The sequence below is a fragment of the Chroicocephalus ridibundus genome, chromosome 1, assembly GCF_963924245.1.
Source record: "Chroicocephalus ridibundus chromosome 1, bChrRid1.1, whole genome shotgun sequence".
Taxonomy (NCBI): domain Eukaryota; kingdom Metazoa; phylum Chordata; class Aves; order Charadriiformes; family Laridae; genus Chroicocephalus; species Chroicocephalus ridibundus.
This window is the reverse complement of record NC_086284.1, coordinates 216,281,998-216,302,181: the sequence shown is the minus strand read 5'-3', so window position 1 is coordinate 216,302,181 and position 20,184 is coordinate 216,281,998.

Here is a 20,184-nt window from a genome sequence, read left to right as displayed (position 1 = left end):
TCAGCTATGGGATGTGTCAACTACTCTGCTCCAGTGTCTGCTTTAAGGAGGTGTTTGAGTGAAGACATGCCAGGCAGGAACAGGGTGTCCTGAGGGAGGGGATATGATGAGGATGGAGGTGTGCAGTAACTTTGTTCTTGAAGCAAAGGCTGTGTGGCTAGGAAAGGGTAAGAAATGAGAGCAGATATGTAATCCTGCCATGACTCCATAATTCCATGATTGCAAGGGAGGGATGAGAAATGTGAACTCATTGCAGTAGGTAAGTGGGAGCCAAAAGAAACAGAAGAAAATGGATACTATCTATCTGCTGTATTTTTGGTGGAGAAGTATGGTCTTCTCCACCATACAGGAAGGAAGGCAGGCAGGAAGAGCAGGCTCACATTATTTTTGTTCTGATGTCTAGGATTTATGTGTCTGCTATAGAGGTATTTATATATTTTTGGGTATGATTCTGAGCTTTTATAGATATTTGCTGCAGAGTGGGCTGAATTGTGTCCTAGAAGTACCTGTTTTCTCCACTGGTTTCCAAAAGGGTGTAGACAGCATCTCAGATACACTTGTCTACACTCTATGGTGGGATTCAGCTCCGGAGTCAGAGACCTCCCTTTTCATACTCACAGTGTTGGCGTCCTCGTGTGAGTCAATGTCTGAGCTCCTAAGCATACATTGGAGATCCAGGACAGCTTTCAGCTGCCTCGGTGTAGATGCCTGCTTCCACCTTAGACACTATGATATATCCCGTGTGGTCTTCAGCTGGTGCTGTAGAAGAGCAGATGTCCTCTGTGGTCTTGTGTCATATCTGTCAGAATTGGGCAAATGCCTTGGATACCATCGGGCACCGCAGATGTTTCTAGTTCCAGATGTTTAAGCAACTCTATCCTGCCCTTGCTCAGTATATTCAACAGGATCCAGGAAGCTAATTCCACGCACAAATATCCCGAGCCACTTCAGCTATATCATATGTGTGCCTTCAAGGTGCCTCTTCAGCTGCCTCTGACCTCCCACTGATGCTGTGTCACATCTGCAAGTCCTTTGCAGATGTTTCAGGCACCCAAGGGCGTCTGAAATGGCACTAGGCACCTCTATGCTATTGAAACCACTGAATCGAGCTCCTGAATTCGATCCCAGCTCCACAAGGCAGGGAGGACCAAAAGTGGGATTTTTGTGTCTGCCTGGAAGAGCTGATTAGTGGGATCTGGATGTGTCACGACTCAAGGCAGCAAGGGACTGTAACCATTAGTGAGAGGTGAAAGGAAGGGTGGGAAGGAGTGCTTTGGCAGGAAAACAAGGAGGAACTACACTTGTCCTGTAGTTCCTTTTTGATTTGACTTGTTTCCTGTTGCAAGTGCTGGTAGCACTGTGGACCATGCCGAAAAATGGACGGTTTGGGCATATACTTTGTGATGCAATTACAGGCTTCCTTCCTGCTGGTCTAAGAAAAAAGTCAAAGGAGGACATGGTGCAGAAAACACCATCAATGCATGGACACCTTCCCCGCTTACCAAGGAGTCACCCTTGCTGTTTAACGTTTCTGTAGAACTCCGGAGGGCTGCACTAAAGTGTAAGTTATAGATGTGATATTTAGAGACAGATATGTTATGCAATGATTATAGCTTGAAAGCTGTGAAATAAGGCCTGCTGGGCAGAAAAGTTGAAATCTTGGTCTTGGAGGACACGGGAATGTGAAGCAGAGATGAGTCTGGGTAAGTTTATATCTTGCAATACATCCTGCTCTGGCTGGGAAATTGGCTTTCTCATCTCTGGCAGCCATTATGCAGAGTCAAAATTAAATGAATATCATACCTCTTTGAGAACACGCAGGTGAAGATGGTCCCACAGCTTGCGGGATCTGCTGCCAGCAAGGCTTTCTGCCTTACTTTTGCACCTACCAATTCCAGGTGAACTGCCCAAAGACATTTGGAGTTGGAGATGGCAATCGTCTCACCCCACTTCAGGACCTTGGTTCCTGTGCTCAAACTTGTCCCATGTACAAGACGTCCACGTGGAGCTGGCAGATATGACCCAGGATCTACAAGACAACAAAGCTGCCTTTGAGATTGGCAGGTGGAGGCCAAAGAGATCATGTCAACTGGCACTGGATACCCAACTCTTCAAGGGATTTCCATACCATAAGGGCAGTAGAGTGGGAATCTAAGGGCTGGATCCACAGAGATAACGAGGTGTGGGCCCTCCATTCAAATTCATCCCCCCCCAGGTCTTTATGGAGCCTTTATCTGACTCACCTTCGTGCAGGGAGAAGTGGCTGCTCCAGCTAAAGCTGAGAGACTCTGTCAGAAAATTATTGCGAACCTGCCCTGAAAGCCCCGGGGATGGCTAGCAGATCAGAAATGCAGTGTGAAAAGGCAACCTCTGCCCTGAATTGCTGTGCATGGGGCTTGAACAGCGGCTTTGAAGAATGAGGATCCTGACCTCTCTCTCAAGCATCCCATGAATTTTTAAAAAAGAAAGCAAACTACGGCTGGAATTTAATAAAATAAAGCTCCTTTTTTTTTTTTCCTTTTCTTTTCCTTCCTAGCTAAATTGCTTTCCTTATTCATCTCAGTTTTCCCAGACTTTTCAATCCAGCAGCCGAGAGTCGTTTTTATATTGACCTGTTTCCACCGACAGTACCTTGCTTCCAGTAAAATCACAGCACATTCCCTTTGTTTCCAGACTCGTAGACAATCACATTTATCTGTTCACTGCCCTTCAATAGCGGGCAGCTTCTAATGGATTTCTGCATGAGGACTGCACCCCCTACCCACTAATTGAAATTCAGTGCACAGAGTCACATCAGTGCAGTGTGATGGTGGGGAATATCAATGCCTGAAGCCAGGAGGGGGAATGGGCGGAGAGAAGTTTCAAATTTTCCGAGCCTTGCAGCAAACGCAACTGGGACTTCCTTGTGCATCAAAGGAGTGTAATACAGTCATGTGTTCCAAACCTTCCTCTGAAGATCCCAGAATATTCCTGAGATGGACATCTGCCCTCCAGTAGATTCAAGAGTGAAGCTGGGCATAGATTAATTGAACGTTGGAAACTTCACTACTTTTCAACCCATGGTTACAGGAAAAAGGGCAGCCTTCAGCCAGCAGCTGGACTCCTTTAGCTCCTGGATCTGAGGATCAGAGGCTGGGATGCACAGCTTCACCTCGTGGTTAGAGGCCTGGATTAATGGTCAAGAGAACTGGGCTTTGTTCCCAGCTATGCCTTCTGGATGACCACAGGCATCTCAGGGCACCTCTCAGTGCTACGCTTTCCTCATCCATGAAATAGCTTGTTTTCCTTTGAAAAGTCATTTGGGATGCTGCTGAAAAACAGTCACAAGAACAGATGAGCTCATTTATATTTATATTTTTTTAATAGTAAGACTCAATATAAGAAAGAAAACGAAACATTTTTGAGACCCAGCAGGGAAGGGTACACTGGATGGCTGCGATTTAGCTCAGAGGTTAGGGACATGATTCAGTTTCCCAACAGAAGTGCGCGGTGCCAGATGTGAGGCTCTACTGTACCTCCCAACCTCCATCTGCCACTCCAAAAGGGAATAGGTTCCCTGAAAGTCTTATGTCTTATCTTAACATGCTTATTTTAAAACCATCTTTAAAAACACAAACTGGTCTGTGGTTTAGGGGTTGTGATTGATGTGGAATAAAGTTTCTACTCTGCTATGGGCACCCCTTAGGAGACCAGGCCAACCAAGTGACCTTAGTGGGTCTTGCCTTGAAAGCTTGATTTTAAGAGATGGGTTCTCCTGCGTCAGGTAACCCGGGCACCGATTTCTGTAATCAATCCTTCTTGCCACCAAGCTCCACTTTAGAAGAAACTAGGTTTCTGCTTTTCTGAACTAAGAAGGCTGAGTTTAGGTAGATCTTCTTGTAGGTTTTGAGACAAGTTGCTTCATCTCACTGTGCCTCAGAACGGGATGGCAATACTTCGCTCCTTCCACCTCTTGTCTACAAAGAGGTAAAACTCCTTGATAAGAGGAACTATCTCTCAGGTAGATGATTTTTTCTGTATTTAGCATAGCTTGCTTGTATACCCTGAAGTCACCTCTGCTTGTACACATAGGACAACCTTGCTGTTACCAGAAAGGTATATTTTTAACAGCTTTGTTTATTTTTGTCCTGGGAGAAGGGACTGTCTCTTGCAATATTTGCAGGCAGCCCTTGCTAAAAGGAGATCTGATCTCAGGCACGGTCTCCAACCAGGACTGTAATTCCACTGGTGATAACAATAATAAACATGGCAATAACCATGCCCAAATATAGCACTTGGCACTGTTTTTCCTGTTCAAATATCAGTTCCTGTGACTGTCATTCTTTGCACGCTTCCAAATGCTGGCATTTGGAAATGGCAGTCGCTTCCAACAGTGCCTTTTGTCCAGAAGAGATTATTTCCAGTAGACTGCACTGCAAACTGCGATGCTGCACTTCGTCCCTCCAAGGTAGAGACGGGGACAGCGTGTGACTCATGTCTCTCATATGATCCTGAAAAGAGAATGCATAGTCGGTGCAGGCTTCAGCTGTGCGCACTGATTTTGCCTTATACTTTCTCCTTTTGTACAAAGAGAAATCCACTCTCACGGTTTCCTCTTTTGGCTTTAGAAGCTCTCCAAAGATCTTTCCCCATTTTTCTTGCAGTCCTTTCCTCAAGTACCTGTCTGCTCCATCTCTTGCACCCACCAGGACAGGAGCCAGACTCCGAAAAACCTGGGCATGGGGAAAATGCATTTCTCATGAAAGATGTGGCTTGCGCCATTCCCAGAAGGTGTGGAGACTGCTGGATGCGGGGCTGCGTTACAGCTAGTCGAAACAAGAACTGTGGGCCCAGAGGAATGCCATTGTTTTCTTCCCAAATAAGTCAAAATCAGACTGAAATATTAGCATTTTCCAGAATAGCTATCCCTCCCCTAAAACATGCCTCTGTAAAGACCTCATATTGGTATTTCTAGTCCAAAGGAAATATTTTTAAATTCCTGAATTTAATAATTTTTCTGTAGGGGGTTGTGTTTCTTTTTTTGGGGGGGGTGAGGGGGTGGGAGAGGCGGGCATGTTTTTCCACAAGAGTTAACCTGAATCTTTATGAGCTGTCAAAGGCAGCCTGTGTTTGAGTTTAATTCTATCAGGCTCCTATCTCCCCCTGGCCAGGCACTGCACTCACTTCTCTCACTGGATGAACACAGGGATGATAGGATCAAGGTCCAGGATGTACGATGGAAAATTTTGTCCATACTGCGAGGTTACCTTACAGCTGAAGAAAAAGGTCCAAGATGCTGGAAAGCACTTTTATGAAGTCCCTGTGTAATGAAAATAGGCGGAGCACGAGGTCAGCATGACCCGAGCAAAATGCTTCCTTACTGCCTAACAAAACAAAACAAATGGATTCAAGTCAATTTAAGCAGAAATTAAGTTGTTTGTTTTCATTTTTTCCCAAGGGAAAAATGTTAAACTCTGCGTATGTGTGGGCATGCAAATTAATAGGCAAATTAAAGAAACCTTCGGCTACACAGAAACTGCATTTTCCATGAAGATAATGCACAGGAATGGATAGACAATCCTCAGGCTGATGGAGCGATGGGATTGCTCAGACATGCTAGATTTCGTGAGCGTTCAACAGAAATTAATGAATATTACAGAGAAATTTCAGGAAAGCCTCTTTTTCCAGCAAGAAGAGCAGATTCTCAACTTCACTGGCAACCTGGAAGGCAATAAGGAGAAATAAACCAACAACATCAAAGACCTCCTAGATGGACAGGAAGGTGGGGGGCTGAGAACAGCAGTGAAGAGGGAGAGGAGAGTCTAAAAGAAGAGGTGGAAGGAAGAAATGGGAGGGGATTAACCCAAAGGCAGCACTTCTCTCACTGAATTGGTTCAGATAGAATTTACTGGAGAGATAAGGAGGACTAGACAATGCTTAGGGTGCTTTCACCTCTTCTCCCACTCCATGCTATGACTGTCTCATGCTGACAGCATGGTGTGATCACACAAACCCTGGAGATACACAGCAACTACCCTCTTCAGCCCTGGGACAGCCATCCACCTGCACCATCCAAGCCTGGTGCCTGAAGTCTCTCACCTGCCCAGATGTTCTCAGCAGCTGTCTGCTGGGAAGCATCCTGGCAGGATTTAGTCCTGGGCATGCTGCTGTTGAGGGAAGCCCAGAGCTCAAGCTAGACCCATGACCCTATACCCAAGACAGACCCAAGACAGGAGCTGCCTTGGCCAGACTTGAAGAAGCACCCAGAAGATGTTGTGCCTGGAGAAGCCCTGCACAGCCTGAAGTCACCTGTTCTGGGCTGGATGGAGGTGACCCATGTCCTCCCAGGAGTCACAGTCATGAGTTCTGCTTGGTGTTACAGTACTGGATTGCCTTGACCTTGCTGCAAGGCAAAAGGAAAGATCGATACTTTATCGGCCACATCCAATACACTTGTGACTGCCAGGATTTATAGACTCCCTTATCAATCAGAGCATTTCTCAGCGCGTAAAACCAATGGGCAGGTTCTGGGCACAATGCTGTGACAACAATCACCCTGTCTTGCACTTAGTTCAAGGAAAGGCAATATTTGGGGTTTTTTCGTTATTGTTATAACTGCTATCCTGGATGACAGGCGGAACAGGTCAAGCTCGGACATGTCTTTGCACATCATCACTGAAAGTCAGACCCGTCAATTGACAAATAACAGTCAAAGGCATGTACCTGCTGGTCCCCTTTAGAGTGCTGTGTTTTAAATAATCACAGACAGCTTTGCAGGCCAGAGAGGAGCATCGTGATAATCTAGTCTGGCCTTCACGCCTATCAGAAGCCAAATGATTTCACCCTGTTTTTTTGCTACCGCAGCAAGGTCTTTGGGTCAGGTCTCCCTGGGCTTGCAGTTGAACCTATGCCCTAGAAGAGGAAAGCTCTTCTTTTTTTCCCAGGCGCAGAGGGATGAGGGAAGAGATTTGAAGTTATTCCCTGGCCCCTAACCTGTTATGTTCCCCTTCCCAGGAGGGGAGAAGGCTTTCTGGGCTATAAAAACTGCTTTGAAAAAGGATGCAAAGGGACAGAGCTTTGCTTTTCCTTCTCTAGTAATCCCACTGCATCCAAGGGGTTGTCCTTACCCAAGACAAGGGATCTCCGCTGAAAAGCCAATGCTGACCACACCTACCCTGTGGGTTGCACTCACGTGGGAAGGCTGTTTCCCTACGTGCTGTCCTTGATGAGGGAGGATGAGGGATGGTGGGGAGTTGGCTGGAGGCAAGGACAAACTGGACCTGCCTTCCAAAATCCGCAGAGCTGTGGGAATCCAACAGGTCAGTGTTTGACACCCAGCCATTCAGATCCCAGCCTGTGTTTCCTTTCAGCTGTCCAGTGTCCCCAGCAAACACTTGACCCTCCTGCAATCCTCAGGAAACAGACACTTCTGGGAAATGGCATGTGAAACTGGGGGGACAGCATTTAGGTGACTTCTCTTCCTTAGACGACAGTGTTTAGACAGCTAAATTGCTCTCTTGATGTTTACTGTTCAGACGTCACCTCGGAGCTGACCACTGACAGTTCTCCTCTTAATCCCTGGAAAATATCAGGCACTTGAAAGTGTGATTCATTTTCTCTATTTAGGTTAAACAACCCACAATCTGGACGTGGCTGTTTCTCTGCATTGACAACGGAAACAACTAGGTCGGATGCTGATAGAGCCGTCTGTGTTTGATCCGCTGCATCCCATCCCTACACCTTAAATCAAGGCAGATGTTTTCCTATAGAGTGGTCCAGCTCAATCAGAAAAGCAGGACTGAGTCACAAGCAGGCTGATGAGATGGTCGCGATGACCCCCCTCGGGCTCCAACCTTTGAGCCTGCAAACAATCTCTGCTGAGAGGCAAAACCACGGTCCTAATGAGATTCAGGGCGGTTTGCTTGTCTCAGATCCCAAAGGCCAGCTGTCATCGTGCATTACATCCACCCTGAGTTGAAGTTAGACTTCGTAGTTGCCAAGCTGAGCAATACACACCAACGGCGGCAAGATCTCCTCCTCATTTGTACCTGCCACGTCAGAGAGTGACTGTACATATTTGTACAGGGATGGGGGGGAAACTTTGAATTCTAAGATTTTTACCTTGGCTTTTTTGCATGTGTATATAATGTTATTTTATTCCTGCTGTCAGCTTTTCTACATTGAGAAATCACTTTAAAAAGCCTCTTCTTGTTGTCTTAGATGTGCTGCGGGGTGTTCAATGATGCTGGCTGTGTCCATAATCATCGTCAGTGCAGGCTCCAGCAAAGACTGCTGGATTTATCTGCCCCTTGCATGATATCCCAGTTATGTCAGTTCTTGGTATTATTTACTTTAGCATATGATCAAATAAAAATCTGTCATCTCCTTTTCCCACTTATCCCTTTCTGTCCCCTTTCCTTGGCCACTCCAGGTGTGTTCAGGTCCCACATGCTGCCACAGGTGTGACTCTGTGCAAGCAGGTCAACTGTGTTGCCTTTCATTGCCCCTGTAAAATACAATAATTTAAATTATCCCAGCTCAAAACTTGTTTATCACCACCGCAGGCACGTTTCCAGTTACCACAGGGTACGATTTCCACTGTTTGTTGTATATATTTTTTCCCACAGCAACCTTATGAGGTGGGAATGATTATTCCTCCGCATAAGAAACAAGTGTCAGGAAGAACAAAATCTGAAAGCTCAAGAGGTATTCATGTGAATTGCTTCCCTCGATTTTAGCCAGGAAACCTGGAAGCTCTTCCTGGTAGCTGGAAGTGCTGGATGACTGGTTTGCAGATACTAAAAAAAAATCTCTGTTAGAGCAAGATGGGGAGCTGTTACAATGACAGGAGAGATGACAATGATAGAAAAAATGATATTTGAAGAGGCAGAAAAGAGAAGCAAGTTTATTTCGCGCTAATTTTATTTTTCCAGGCGCTAAATCTCTGCTTTAAATTAAGTTTAACCTTTCCTTTCAGAGGCAGCTGAGGAAATACGTTTTCAGTTGAAAAACAGGCGGTTGCTCTCTGAGACAGACTTCCCCTTTGGGGCTGCCAAATCTCAATGCAGCTCTCAGCACTGTCCTCACTTAACCTCTCCCAGAGCCAAAAAATATCCAAATAAGTGACTGCTTCATGCACTGGCCATTAACTTGGCTAACACCGGTCAGGCAAATTAATTCCACTGAATTCAAATGAAACTCTCCTGCGGCTGTCAGGCAGCTGGTTAAGTCTTCCATTTTACTGGAAAGAAAGTGGAAAAGGTAAATAAGTCAAATCAAAAGTCCTCTCCAGGCGTGTGAGTGCAGCTGTCCTGGTAGTCTTCTACAGCACGGAGGTCTCACAAGCAGGAGGGATCTTGTTGCCCTTGAGGAACACACCCCAGAAGTATGTTCCCACCACGCTGACCGTGCCAGTGCCAAGATGTCACAGGACACACTTGGATTTCTGTGCTATGCCCAGGAGCTCTCTCCTGAGTGCCTTAGCCAAGCACCAGTGAAATAGCACAGTGAGGAAGGCCTTTTCTCCTCATCACGTCAAGGATGGCAAGGGAAGGAGCTGTAGATGTACTCCTCATGTAAGGTGGCTCCTTCTGGAGAAGAGCAGGCCAGGCTCTTCCACAGCATTTTAACAGAAATCTTAAATATCTCTTTGGGAACAGGAACTTGTGAAAGCAAATATAGCAGCTGCTTCAGGCCAGTTGATGGGGAAAGGCTCCGTCTTGTAGCGGGAGACTCAGTGTCTGGTGGTTCATTGCCTTTGAAGGCACAGTATGAAAGGCAGGGAGCTTGTCATCTTGTCCCCACACTGTGATCCCGATATCAGGCAGAAACAGGTTCGCTCCCTGATTTCAAGTACACTGATTGCAGATGTGCTTCTTCACATCCCTTCATCCTAAAAAAGGGGATAAGAGGATGACCTTCCTTGGAAGCACTTTCCAACCTGCTGAGGAATAGGGCTGTGCATAAGCTGAGCTAAGTCTTCTTATCATTGCAATTATCAATGCTAACACATGTGCGATCATGACGTGAGGTTTTCAGAAAGCTGCTTATCAGCACATGGCATCTCTTCTTTGGTAGACACAAGTGCTAAAAAACATTTTTATTGTACCTACATGTTGCGCAGGGAGTGGGAAGATAAATGCAGGCATCCTCCGAATCCCTTGCTTATAGGCAAGTGCTAAGGCAGCAAATCCCAGTTAACCCTCATCTGCCTGATATAAATAATAAAACCTCCTGAAAAACACATAGGGGTACATGGACACATCCAGATCCATTTTTTTTTTTATATATATATATATATAAATTTATATATATACACACACAGACATCCCACATATATATGTATGAATATATAGATGACCGTGTAAGGGTAATATTTACCCATATTAATGGGTAATATATTTAACTTTTAAACTCTCTATAAGTTCAGATTCATCTTTTAAACCCTGGTGCAGTAGATTTAGCTTCAGGGCACTGGATTCCTAATGAAACTCACATGTTGGGTAAATGCCTCCTGCAGACTGATGTCTGGTGTGACTCCAGGCAGCATCCAACACACACATCTCCTCAAGTGCCTTTTTAAGTAAGAGGAGGCACTGGACTGAGACTTAAAATGAGGACCTGCTGCAGAGAAACATCAGTTCTACATTTTTCAGCAGATGCTGCAACATAGACAGCTTCCTCAGTAGTGGACAGACAACGAGTACAGGATGGCATGTGTATGCTCTTAGTGGTCCCGTGGCAGAAAAAGATATTTTAGACATAATAAAATGGGAGAGATAAGCTATAACCAACACAGATATGGTGGAAGGACATTCCCAGGCCTTTGGCACTGCTCCACAGAAATCCAAGTGCAATTTAGGTTTGGGATCCTTCACAAGGACTGCGATTATTACCGCAGCTGAGTAAAACAGGCGCTGTTGTCACCGAGGAGCAACGATATGTTGTTGCTGGTGGTCCAGCTCCTCCAACACCTCACCTCAAGCTGTGATTGTAGTGGCCAACTCCAGCACACTTTGCCCTTGGTTCTGCTTGGTTTGCTGTCTGCTTGGAGGTCACCACCTGCCCCTGGGGGCAAAAGATCTGGCAGGGTTGGGCAAGATGCTGCACCAATCCAACATCCCTTAGTGAAATGAAGCTGTGAAAAGGCATGGTGCCATCTGCAACAGATGGGCACAAACACATTATCGCTCCTACTGCAGGTCCACCTCCCTCCCAGGGATGCTCTATGGGAGTGTCAGGCTTTGTTTGGGATGTCCCCTTCTGTCCATCCATCTGCTGGTCTAGCATTGACTGAGCTAGCCCATCTCAGAATAAACTTTGGTGTGCTTTGTCCTCTTGAGACCCAACATTTGCACCCATAGCACTGTGGTAGAAGTTAAAGCTCCAAGAAGATGGTCTTCAAGGCTAAAGGTAGCTCTGCCTCTTCCCTCAGTTCTGCTCTGATTTAATTTCCTACTGTCTTCTCCAATACTTCTGACTCACTGATGCCTACAACAGGAGCCACCCTGGCTCGCAGTTTCGGGAGCTACCATGGCTTGGAGAGAAGAAGCAACACCGGATCTTATTCCCTGTGTTCTCCAAGTTGCTGTATGCCCTGGGTAAGCCATAAGACCTCAGAGCCAAGGACATGTGCTAATCACCAGAGGGCCGGGAGTTCTGGGACAGCTTCTCAACAAGCTCAGGGAGTGGAGGAATTTCCCACTGCACGTACCAGCTTTTAATAGCATGATATATAAACTTAAAGTGAGAACTGGATTATGGGGTGACTGTGGAATGGACCCTGGAAGTCCCCTTTCTAGCCCCATGTTTCTGTATTCATTCAATTTAGGGGTTTAACTGAGCGGCGGCAGGAGCTGAGTGGGTGTAAATTGGGAAAACGTGTTGTTTGGGAATGCTGGGGCCGGACTGCAGCCTGAACGGGTTAAATTTGTCCAACAGGAACTGGCGCTTACTGGATGTCTTTGCTTCTGTTTCCCAGCTGCTTTCATAAAGGGTTTGTTGCTGTCTGAGCCTGCCCCAGCCCGACTGTCTGCAGCAAAGTCAACAGTCCCAAGCGAGCTCCGGCCGGAGCGTCTCCGCGTAGAGGAGCGACAGGCTCTGCGATACCTGCCCTGGGCAACGCGGGATGAAATCCTCTTCTGCCTTCACACTCCAGCTCTGGACTCTGGCAAGTAACCCAGAGTGGCTGTCACATAGCTGTGCTAAAATCCCCTGACAGGGTCAGGCTGCAATGATAAATGTTTTAATGAATGAGGGTGCTTTGAATGATCCTACGGTGTTTGGTTCATTTTATTCCCCTTCTTGCTGGCTGTTAATACACACAGAAAAAAGGATGAATTGTGCATTGTTGCCTAATTCTGAATAAAACCATTGCAAATTTCACAAGATGTACATAACGTAATCAGACTCAAGGGCTCCTTTCTAGCAGATGCCTGCAGCCAAAATGAGATAAAAATTTTCAGCAGGGTCTGATTTATGGTCTGGCTTGACAAATATTCATACGGGTGTGAAAAGCTTCTGAAGATGCGCCACGGAGCATTGCATCCCCTGTCATCTTCCTCACTGCTTGCTCCCTCTCAAATTAGATTTGGTATTTCAAGTGGTTTCAGCTTCAGGCTGATTTTTCTTGCTTCAGTTCAATCTCAGGTCTCAAGCTGAAGATGTTTCACACATGGCAGATTGGCACCTGTTATCTAAGGGTCCAGCAACACTGACAGTGACTGAGTTTGGACCAAACTGTACACTGGAATAAATCAGCATGATTGATTGAAAGGATTGCTGCTGGGCGGTTTTACACCAGACCAGTTTTACTCACAGCAGGATTAATAACAGGCAATATTTTAATGAGCCCATAAAGTTCTGCCTTGGTGTAATATGAGATCTTTGCCCTTTGCTTCCTTTAAAACCTGCAGTACGTTTCTGTGGCTCCAAATGTCAGGGGCGACAGAAGACAATCTCACTTAGTTTTTATTGCCTAATGTGCATGAAGAAGCCATGCAGGAGGCTGGATGCAGAGCACAGGCATCCGAGGACAGGGGAAGAGGAAAAGGCAAAGGGGACGTACGCTTGTACAGCAATAGGGAAGAAAGAAATGCAAAAGCAAACATTTTCATGCACACACAAAGCATCTTTGCTGCCGCAAGTAATATCCAAAAGGATGTCAATTATTTCTGAGTATTTTCTGGAGTGGTTAGTTGTTTTGTTTTTTTTTGTTTTGTTTTTTTTTTTCTCTTTCCTGAAACAATGAGCATTGCACTATTTTTGAAAAAAATATGGAACAAGGCAGCACTCCCAGTCTTTCACGCACTCATGTACTCCTATGTTTCTCTAACAGTAGCAATAGCGGCTGAAAATGTTTGCCTAAGAGAAGGACACGAAACTTGGGTAGCAGGTGGAGGTAAAAGAAAAAGCGAAACTCTTGCCTGACAGCTTGTTTTCCTCATGTGACTAACACTGTGTCTGTGCAGAGATTGTTTTCCTGTAGTGCTGGGGGAATGACTTAAAGACAAATGCTGTCTTTGCAAGACCCGTTCCCTTGTTTGTGTAGGTAAATAATAATGCTGCCAAGGTTTTATTCAGCATTTTCAGCCCTTGATCTCAAAGATCTTGACAAAGCAAGGGGCCAAGGTGAGGAACCAGATTCTCATTTTGCAGATGGGGAAACAGATTAATAGAAGTAAAATGTCTTCTCAAATTCACCTTGAAGTTCTCTGGCAGCTGATGAAACCTCAGTCTTGCTCCCGTGCTACCTGCTCTGCCTGTGCTGCTTCTAGCAAAGACGTATTTTTGCAAAGCACTTGAAGACTACAAGAAAGATATGGACGTGCTGGAACGTGTCCAGAGAAGGGCCACGAGGATGAACAGAGGGCTGGAGCACCTCTCCTATGAGGACAGGCTGAGAGAGTTGGGGTTGTTCAGTCTGGAGAAAAGAAGGCTCCAAGGAGACCTTATAGTGGCCTACCAGTACCTTAAGGGGGCCTACAAGAAAGCTGGTGAGGGACTTTTTAGGATGTCGGGTAATGGTAGGACTAGAGGAAATGGGTTAAAACTAGAGATGGGATGATTCAGACTGGACGTTAGGAAGAAATTCTTCGCCATGAGGGTGGTGAGACACTGGAACAGTGGGAGATGTCCCTGCCCATGGCAGGGGGGTTGGAACTAGATGATCTTGAAGGTCCCTTGCAACTCTAACAATTCTATGATTCTATGATAGTGAGTTATTCAAATGCCTCTGACCTCACTGAACTCCTGGTGTTTTGAATCTCACTTCCAGCCTAAGTATCTGAGTTTGTTTAGGGGAGAAGAAATTTTATCCCTATTCTAGGCAGGTGTGCCTGAAGGAGCACTGAAAGATATAGACTCATTTGAAAGTTTCATCTTAATTCACACATTTTACCAGAAATGTCTGATGAAGATTTTCAGATGGACAATAGCCATGAGCTTGTGATGGCTCACACAGTTGTTTTTGGAAACTAACACAAGCGACAAGCCAAGATGGACAGTCTGCAAGAGGGAAAGCCAAGAGTGGGTCACTGGGACACCGGGTACTAGAGCTGGAGCACAAAATGGGTCAATGAATGACATCTCAGGACTTGGAGAAGGAGTGTGTAGATAAAACCTCTGTTTTCAGCCACTACTTTCCATGTCCTACCAGGGAAGACTGAGAGAAACAAAGAAACAAGCAAAAAACCCTCTGAGCACACAAACCTTCACAGAAGCTATTGCCACCTATTTTTGTCTCTGTTTAGTTGTATTATGACATGGCCTGAATTTCCTGAGGAATACTGGCTTTCTTTGAGTTTGTCTCCAGGCAAAGTAACCAATCCCCTTTGTGGTTTGGGATAGGAAGTGCTTAAAATGGACAAGGTGAAGGCTCTGTGGAGCATCCACTGGCTTTGGAAATCTGACTTCCTCAAACACACCTGTTTGGTGCAGGAAACAAGGAAATGAGAAACAAAAAGAGAAGTAAGAGAAATAAGGGGCAGAAGCACAGCCAGAATACGCATTGTGCGGTTTCCCCCTGTTGATATTTGCTCCTGTGCCTGCTGAATCAGCATTTATCTTCTGCCAGCGTATAAAGAAGAGACTAAAGAGGTTGGTGACATTGGCCAAATAAGCCCATTCCACTCTCCTGGAACTCCTTGGATCAAGTAGAAAGTCTTTGTCCATCTTCGGGCACAAAGCCCAGACAGTCCTCCTGGAGTGCCTAGCTATTGGAAAAATGCTTTTCAAGCATGCAGAGCTAAGCCCTCTGAGTCCCCCAAGAAGGAGAGTCAAGCCAGAATTTTAACAGAAGCCACCATCCTCGGCTGTCATAGCCATCACGGCAGTAAAGATTGTATCTCAATACAAAAGAGAAAAGAACAGGCGAAAGAGAAAAGGGTGTTTCTAGGCAAAAGAAGGTCTCGGAGGAAAAGTTGCTTCTAACTTGACCCCGAAGTAAAATGTACCAACTTGCAGAGCTGAGATTTCTTGGTCCTCTGCCACTGAGGGCTGAAAACAGCTTGTCTTCTCTGAATTCCGATGCTAAGTAGACCTGGACCTGCTCAATGCTTGCACATGAAGACACCGCAAGCATAACTGAAGAAGTCAGTGTCAGGCATTAGACTCCAGAAAATGCTGAGCTGAAAAAAAACCCAACCACCCAACAACAACAACAACATCTTTTCAGCAGCTTTGGGCTGGCAGAGGGGAAATGAGGAGAACTTTGCTGTGCTGACTCACGAGGAACAGACTGTCAGACTGTGTGTCGTTGACTTTCCTCTCTGTTAGCAGGGATTTCCCTTCTATCAGCGAAGGAGCAGCTGGGCCTTAGCAAAAAGGAGAAACAGATATTTTTGTCACATGCCAGTGGTAAAGAGAGGCTTCACAATGAGCTATTTTCTTCTTGCATTGAACAAGGAACTTCAGTCACAGAGAGAAAACAGTATCATCTGAAAAACTCTGTTTCCTCGGCTGGCAGAGGCTATCAAGGGTCAGGCTGGCTGGGAGATGTCTGCACAGAATTAAGAATTACTTGCAACTCTAAAATTTCAGATCAAATGTTCCTAGACCGTGGTGACCACAAGGTGCTGGAGGATGAAAAGCGATGTGGATTTATTATAACCTCTGTGTGACGTACAATCTTGCCGTATACCACTAAATTCTCAGAGGTTTTCAAAGTGCATGGCACCGATTCTTATGCCTCAGGGCAGAGACAAAACTTGCCAGACCAATGTTGCTCAGCTGGGACACAAGAAATGATGGTCATCTTTCTATTTTGGGGGTGAGAAAAGTCATTTCAGGAGACAGGCTGGCTGTGTGATCTCTGCGCCAAGGGCTCCTGGAAAAACTGACTTTCTGCAAAAAATATGACTAGCCTCAGGCACACAAGGAGGGAAGCTGCTCTCCACTGTCTTGCCCCGCCATGGGATCAGGGAGCCAAGTGGGCCCCAACGCAGCTTCACTGGCTCCTTCGTAACTCGCAGGATGGGTATGAAGTGGCGCCTGCTCATGGAGCCTTTCCATGGGTACATCATCAGGACTGTACGTTAGCCAAAGCTTCTTCCCTTGTAAAATTTGCCCCTGTTTAATTTATGACACATCATTAGCAGAATCTGTTTAGGTCTCTATATGTTTCTGCAAAACTGGTAACACTAAGAAGGGCTTAGCATTCCCAGTAAGAGGCCAAATCCCTCTCCCTGCCTGGCTACTTCTGGAGCGGGGAATATATCCATGTGTGTATAAAAAGCAGCTCATGACAGATTTGCAGAGCCTATTCAGCCCATCACTCGGGCTCCAGGGCTGATGTGTTTGGCAGCCTCTTGAACTTCCTCTTTCACCAAGAGGGCACGTGGGATATGTTGGGGTCACGACAAGCTTTCACACACTCTGGTCCCTCCAGGCTCCATGAAAGCAGCTCTGCGTTCAGTCAGAGCCAATTTGTGGGACATGTTGTCAAGAGGCAGACAGCAGAGAGCACCCCGCAGGCTGTTTCTAGGGATGGTTTTGAAGAGCTGAGATTTCAAGAGAAGTGGGCAGACACTTTTTTATAGTCTGAGAGATAATCGCCTGGCTGGCAGTATCGAGCAAAACAATCTTTTGGAGCAGATCTCAAGAGCAAAGCTCTGTGGCTCAGTAATGATCTCACGTGGTAGTCACATGGGGTCTCCTACTGAAGTTCCTGATGTTCATGGTCTAGCCTAAGCCCCCAAAAGCCGTAACGCAGTCAAGTCTTGTCCCAGTGGAGAGACTGTGAATACCCTGATATCTCGGTCATGGATGCATGCATGGCTGCACTCTGATGAACTTGCTGGAGGGCTGACAGATCCATTTCCCTGGAGAGGCCTGGGCCATGCCAAGGGGCAGAGGTCAGCGATGTGTCACCTCCTGGTGTTCACGCTCCTGGGGTCCAGCTGGGGCCCTATGGACGTGTGTGCTCGTGCCCCCATCTAGTGGCTGTCCCCAAGCCTGCAACATGTCCCCTCCTCTTCCTCAGGTGCCATTCAGCTCAGTGGGGAACACTGTGACTCTGCTGTTGATGTTCTTGGGGTGCTACCTGGCTTGGGACTGTACCCTTTTGCAAATGGATTTTCTGGCATATTCCCTCGTGGTAAATTACTTGTGCCCAAAATTCCTGTGGGACAGAGAATCAAAATCTGCTAGCAGTCATGCAAGTGCGACAGGACTGTGTCTCTTACTCCTGTCCAGGTTCCCAACACATGATCTGGCACTGAGGAATGTGTCCCTGCATGGAACCCATCACGTCGGCTAAAGCTGCAAAGAGGAAGAAGAACATTTTGGTAATGATAAATCATGTTTTTCCTCACCCTCATGCTTATGGATTGCTTTTGTGCAAGCAAAATCTGTTTTGCAATACGATTTAAAAAAAAATAAAAATGTCCCCCAAAACCAGCACCAGCAACAACAAAAAAGGATGATGGGTTCAGATATGAGCTGTTCCCCAGGCACGAGATGAGTTTTCAGGCAAAGATGACATTGTCTGAAGGCAAAGTGGAAGCTGTGTATAAACATTTGGCTGCTCTGTCAAAGGCTGGGAAATGAGATGATGTGATTTTGGTGCGGCGTGTAACTGGAACACCCCGGTGAACCTGAGACACTCCAACAATCATCTGCCTTTTAGACAAGCATGCATTACTCATCAACTCCAATGGTAATATAAAGGGCTCTCTATTTTCTGTAGGTATTTTTATAGCTCCTGTTACAGCATTATCTCGACCCTTTACAACCTTTGTTGTATTTTCCCCACAACTCTTGAGGCAAGATGTCAGAGTTATTCCTGTTCAACCACTGGGAAAACTGAAGTGCATAGAGAGACGTACTGAAGATCCCAGAAGAAATAACCAGCAAAGAAAGTAGGGAATTGAATTTAGATCTCTGCTTATCACTGAGTTGCCTCATCTTAGATAAATCCTAATCAAAAGCCACAGTACCTCTTGAATTCAACAAGACATAAATGTCACCGCAGGACTCCAAGAAGCATCTCCAGCACCGCTCAGATGCTTCCTTGAGGCTGGGGGTAACTGTGAGAGCAAAGCACTGTGACTGCACCACTCACTTGGCACTTCAAAGATACCTGTTGCACTGGCTGGAAATCACCTCCCCAAAACATGGTGGTAGCTACTGGGAAGAGAGAGCAGAAAGTCCCCTCTGAGCATTACCCGAACTGAGCTGCTCCAGGCGGATTTCCTCAAGCAGTTGCAGAAATGACTTCTGATAGTGACTTAAACCTGCTTCAGGGTGACATAAATGAAAAGAAAAATATGAGTTTGCCCTCTGCCTTTTTCTCCTTTGGTCACCAGCCCAATCTGGCTGAGCTGGACTTCCCATGCTATAGCAAGAGCAAGTTCATAAAGGTCTTAATTTTGCTTAGTGAATAGATGTCCTTTAGGTACATCCCTAGGGCTTTCTGGTTGCTTTTGCGTAGCGTGCCTTGGCTATTCTTGCAGGCATAAAATGATTTTTGACAGAAAAACCATTATTTTTCTGCTATAAGCCTGCTTGTATTAACAAGTGTAATCCCTTGTGAAAAAAGACCACTTGTCAGGACACACTGATATGAGAGTACCAGCTCTGTCAGTCAAATATGGTGGGAGGGCCAAGGCTCAGGAGCTGAAGATGGCATTGATGATCCCCCTGAATTTTGGTCTAACAGCTGGTGGCAAAGCAAGATATCAGTGATCACCTGTGCTTTCCCAAAGCGCTGCTTTTAGCAACCCGATGTGTTCTTTTGGGCTGGTTTGAAAAAATCTGCTGGGTTTTTCCAGGAATTTCTCCGATAGCTCCTCTGCTTTCTCTGTGTAGAAGTTGGTGGACTTTCTGTATCGAGATTGCTCCATGCAATGCCTAACACACATCACATCATACTACAGAAGTGACTGTGGTATGGAGGGCCAAAGGGCTGTCTGGTACCCCATCCTTTCTCCGTTAATAACAGGGCTGGAGCACCAGTGATCAGTCACTCCCTATTCACCTCTTTCAGGCCACTCATGATCTTCCTGACATCTTACTCCACTTGTAACACCCCATTTCTAGCGGAAACGCTTAATTTCTTGACATGCAGGGTCAGATGTCTCAGCCCTCCTTACTGCTCTTCCAGTTTTGCTTGGCTTTTTTGGAGAACAAGAGAATTGTGCTTCATATTCAAGATGTGGAGAAGGGCCCGGGTATCTATGGTACTCTGGCCTTTCTGGTTACATGCTGACTTTCATTCCTGTTCTTCCAACATCCTTCTTCACCACCCACCTTTAGTTCTCCCCAGATTGGTCCCCTGTCTCTTCAGGCTCTCACATGGGGAAATGGAGAGGTGGGTGATTTCTGGTAACCACCCTTCTCGGGCCTTTTTCTCACAGAAAGAGCAGCAGCATTGGGTAAAGTCTCCCAGAGTTAAGTCATCCAGGCAACACCTTTCTGTGGGCACGGTGGGGAGCAGCATGATGCCATGAATCTCTTTCACTGTTCTCTCAACCGAAGGTCACAGGCTGGGGAGCTGTCTTGGCAAAAACTGTCCATTTAAAAGATTAATAAACAAGCACTCTTGGATTACAGTTGGGCTGGAAGAGAGAAGAAGAAAGATTGCTTTCCAAGCCCTGCAGCGATCCCAGATTTGATAAACCCAGTCTTTTCCTTTCCTCTCCTTCCCTCACCTCCCAGGGGTAGGACTAAGTATTTATGAATGCAAATACTTCTTGGGTCAAAAGCATG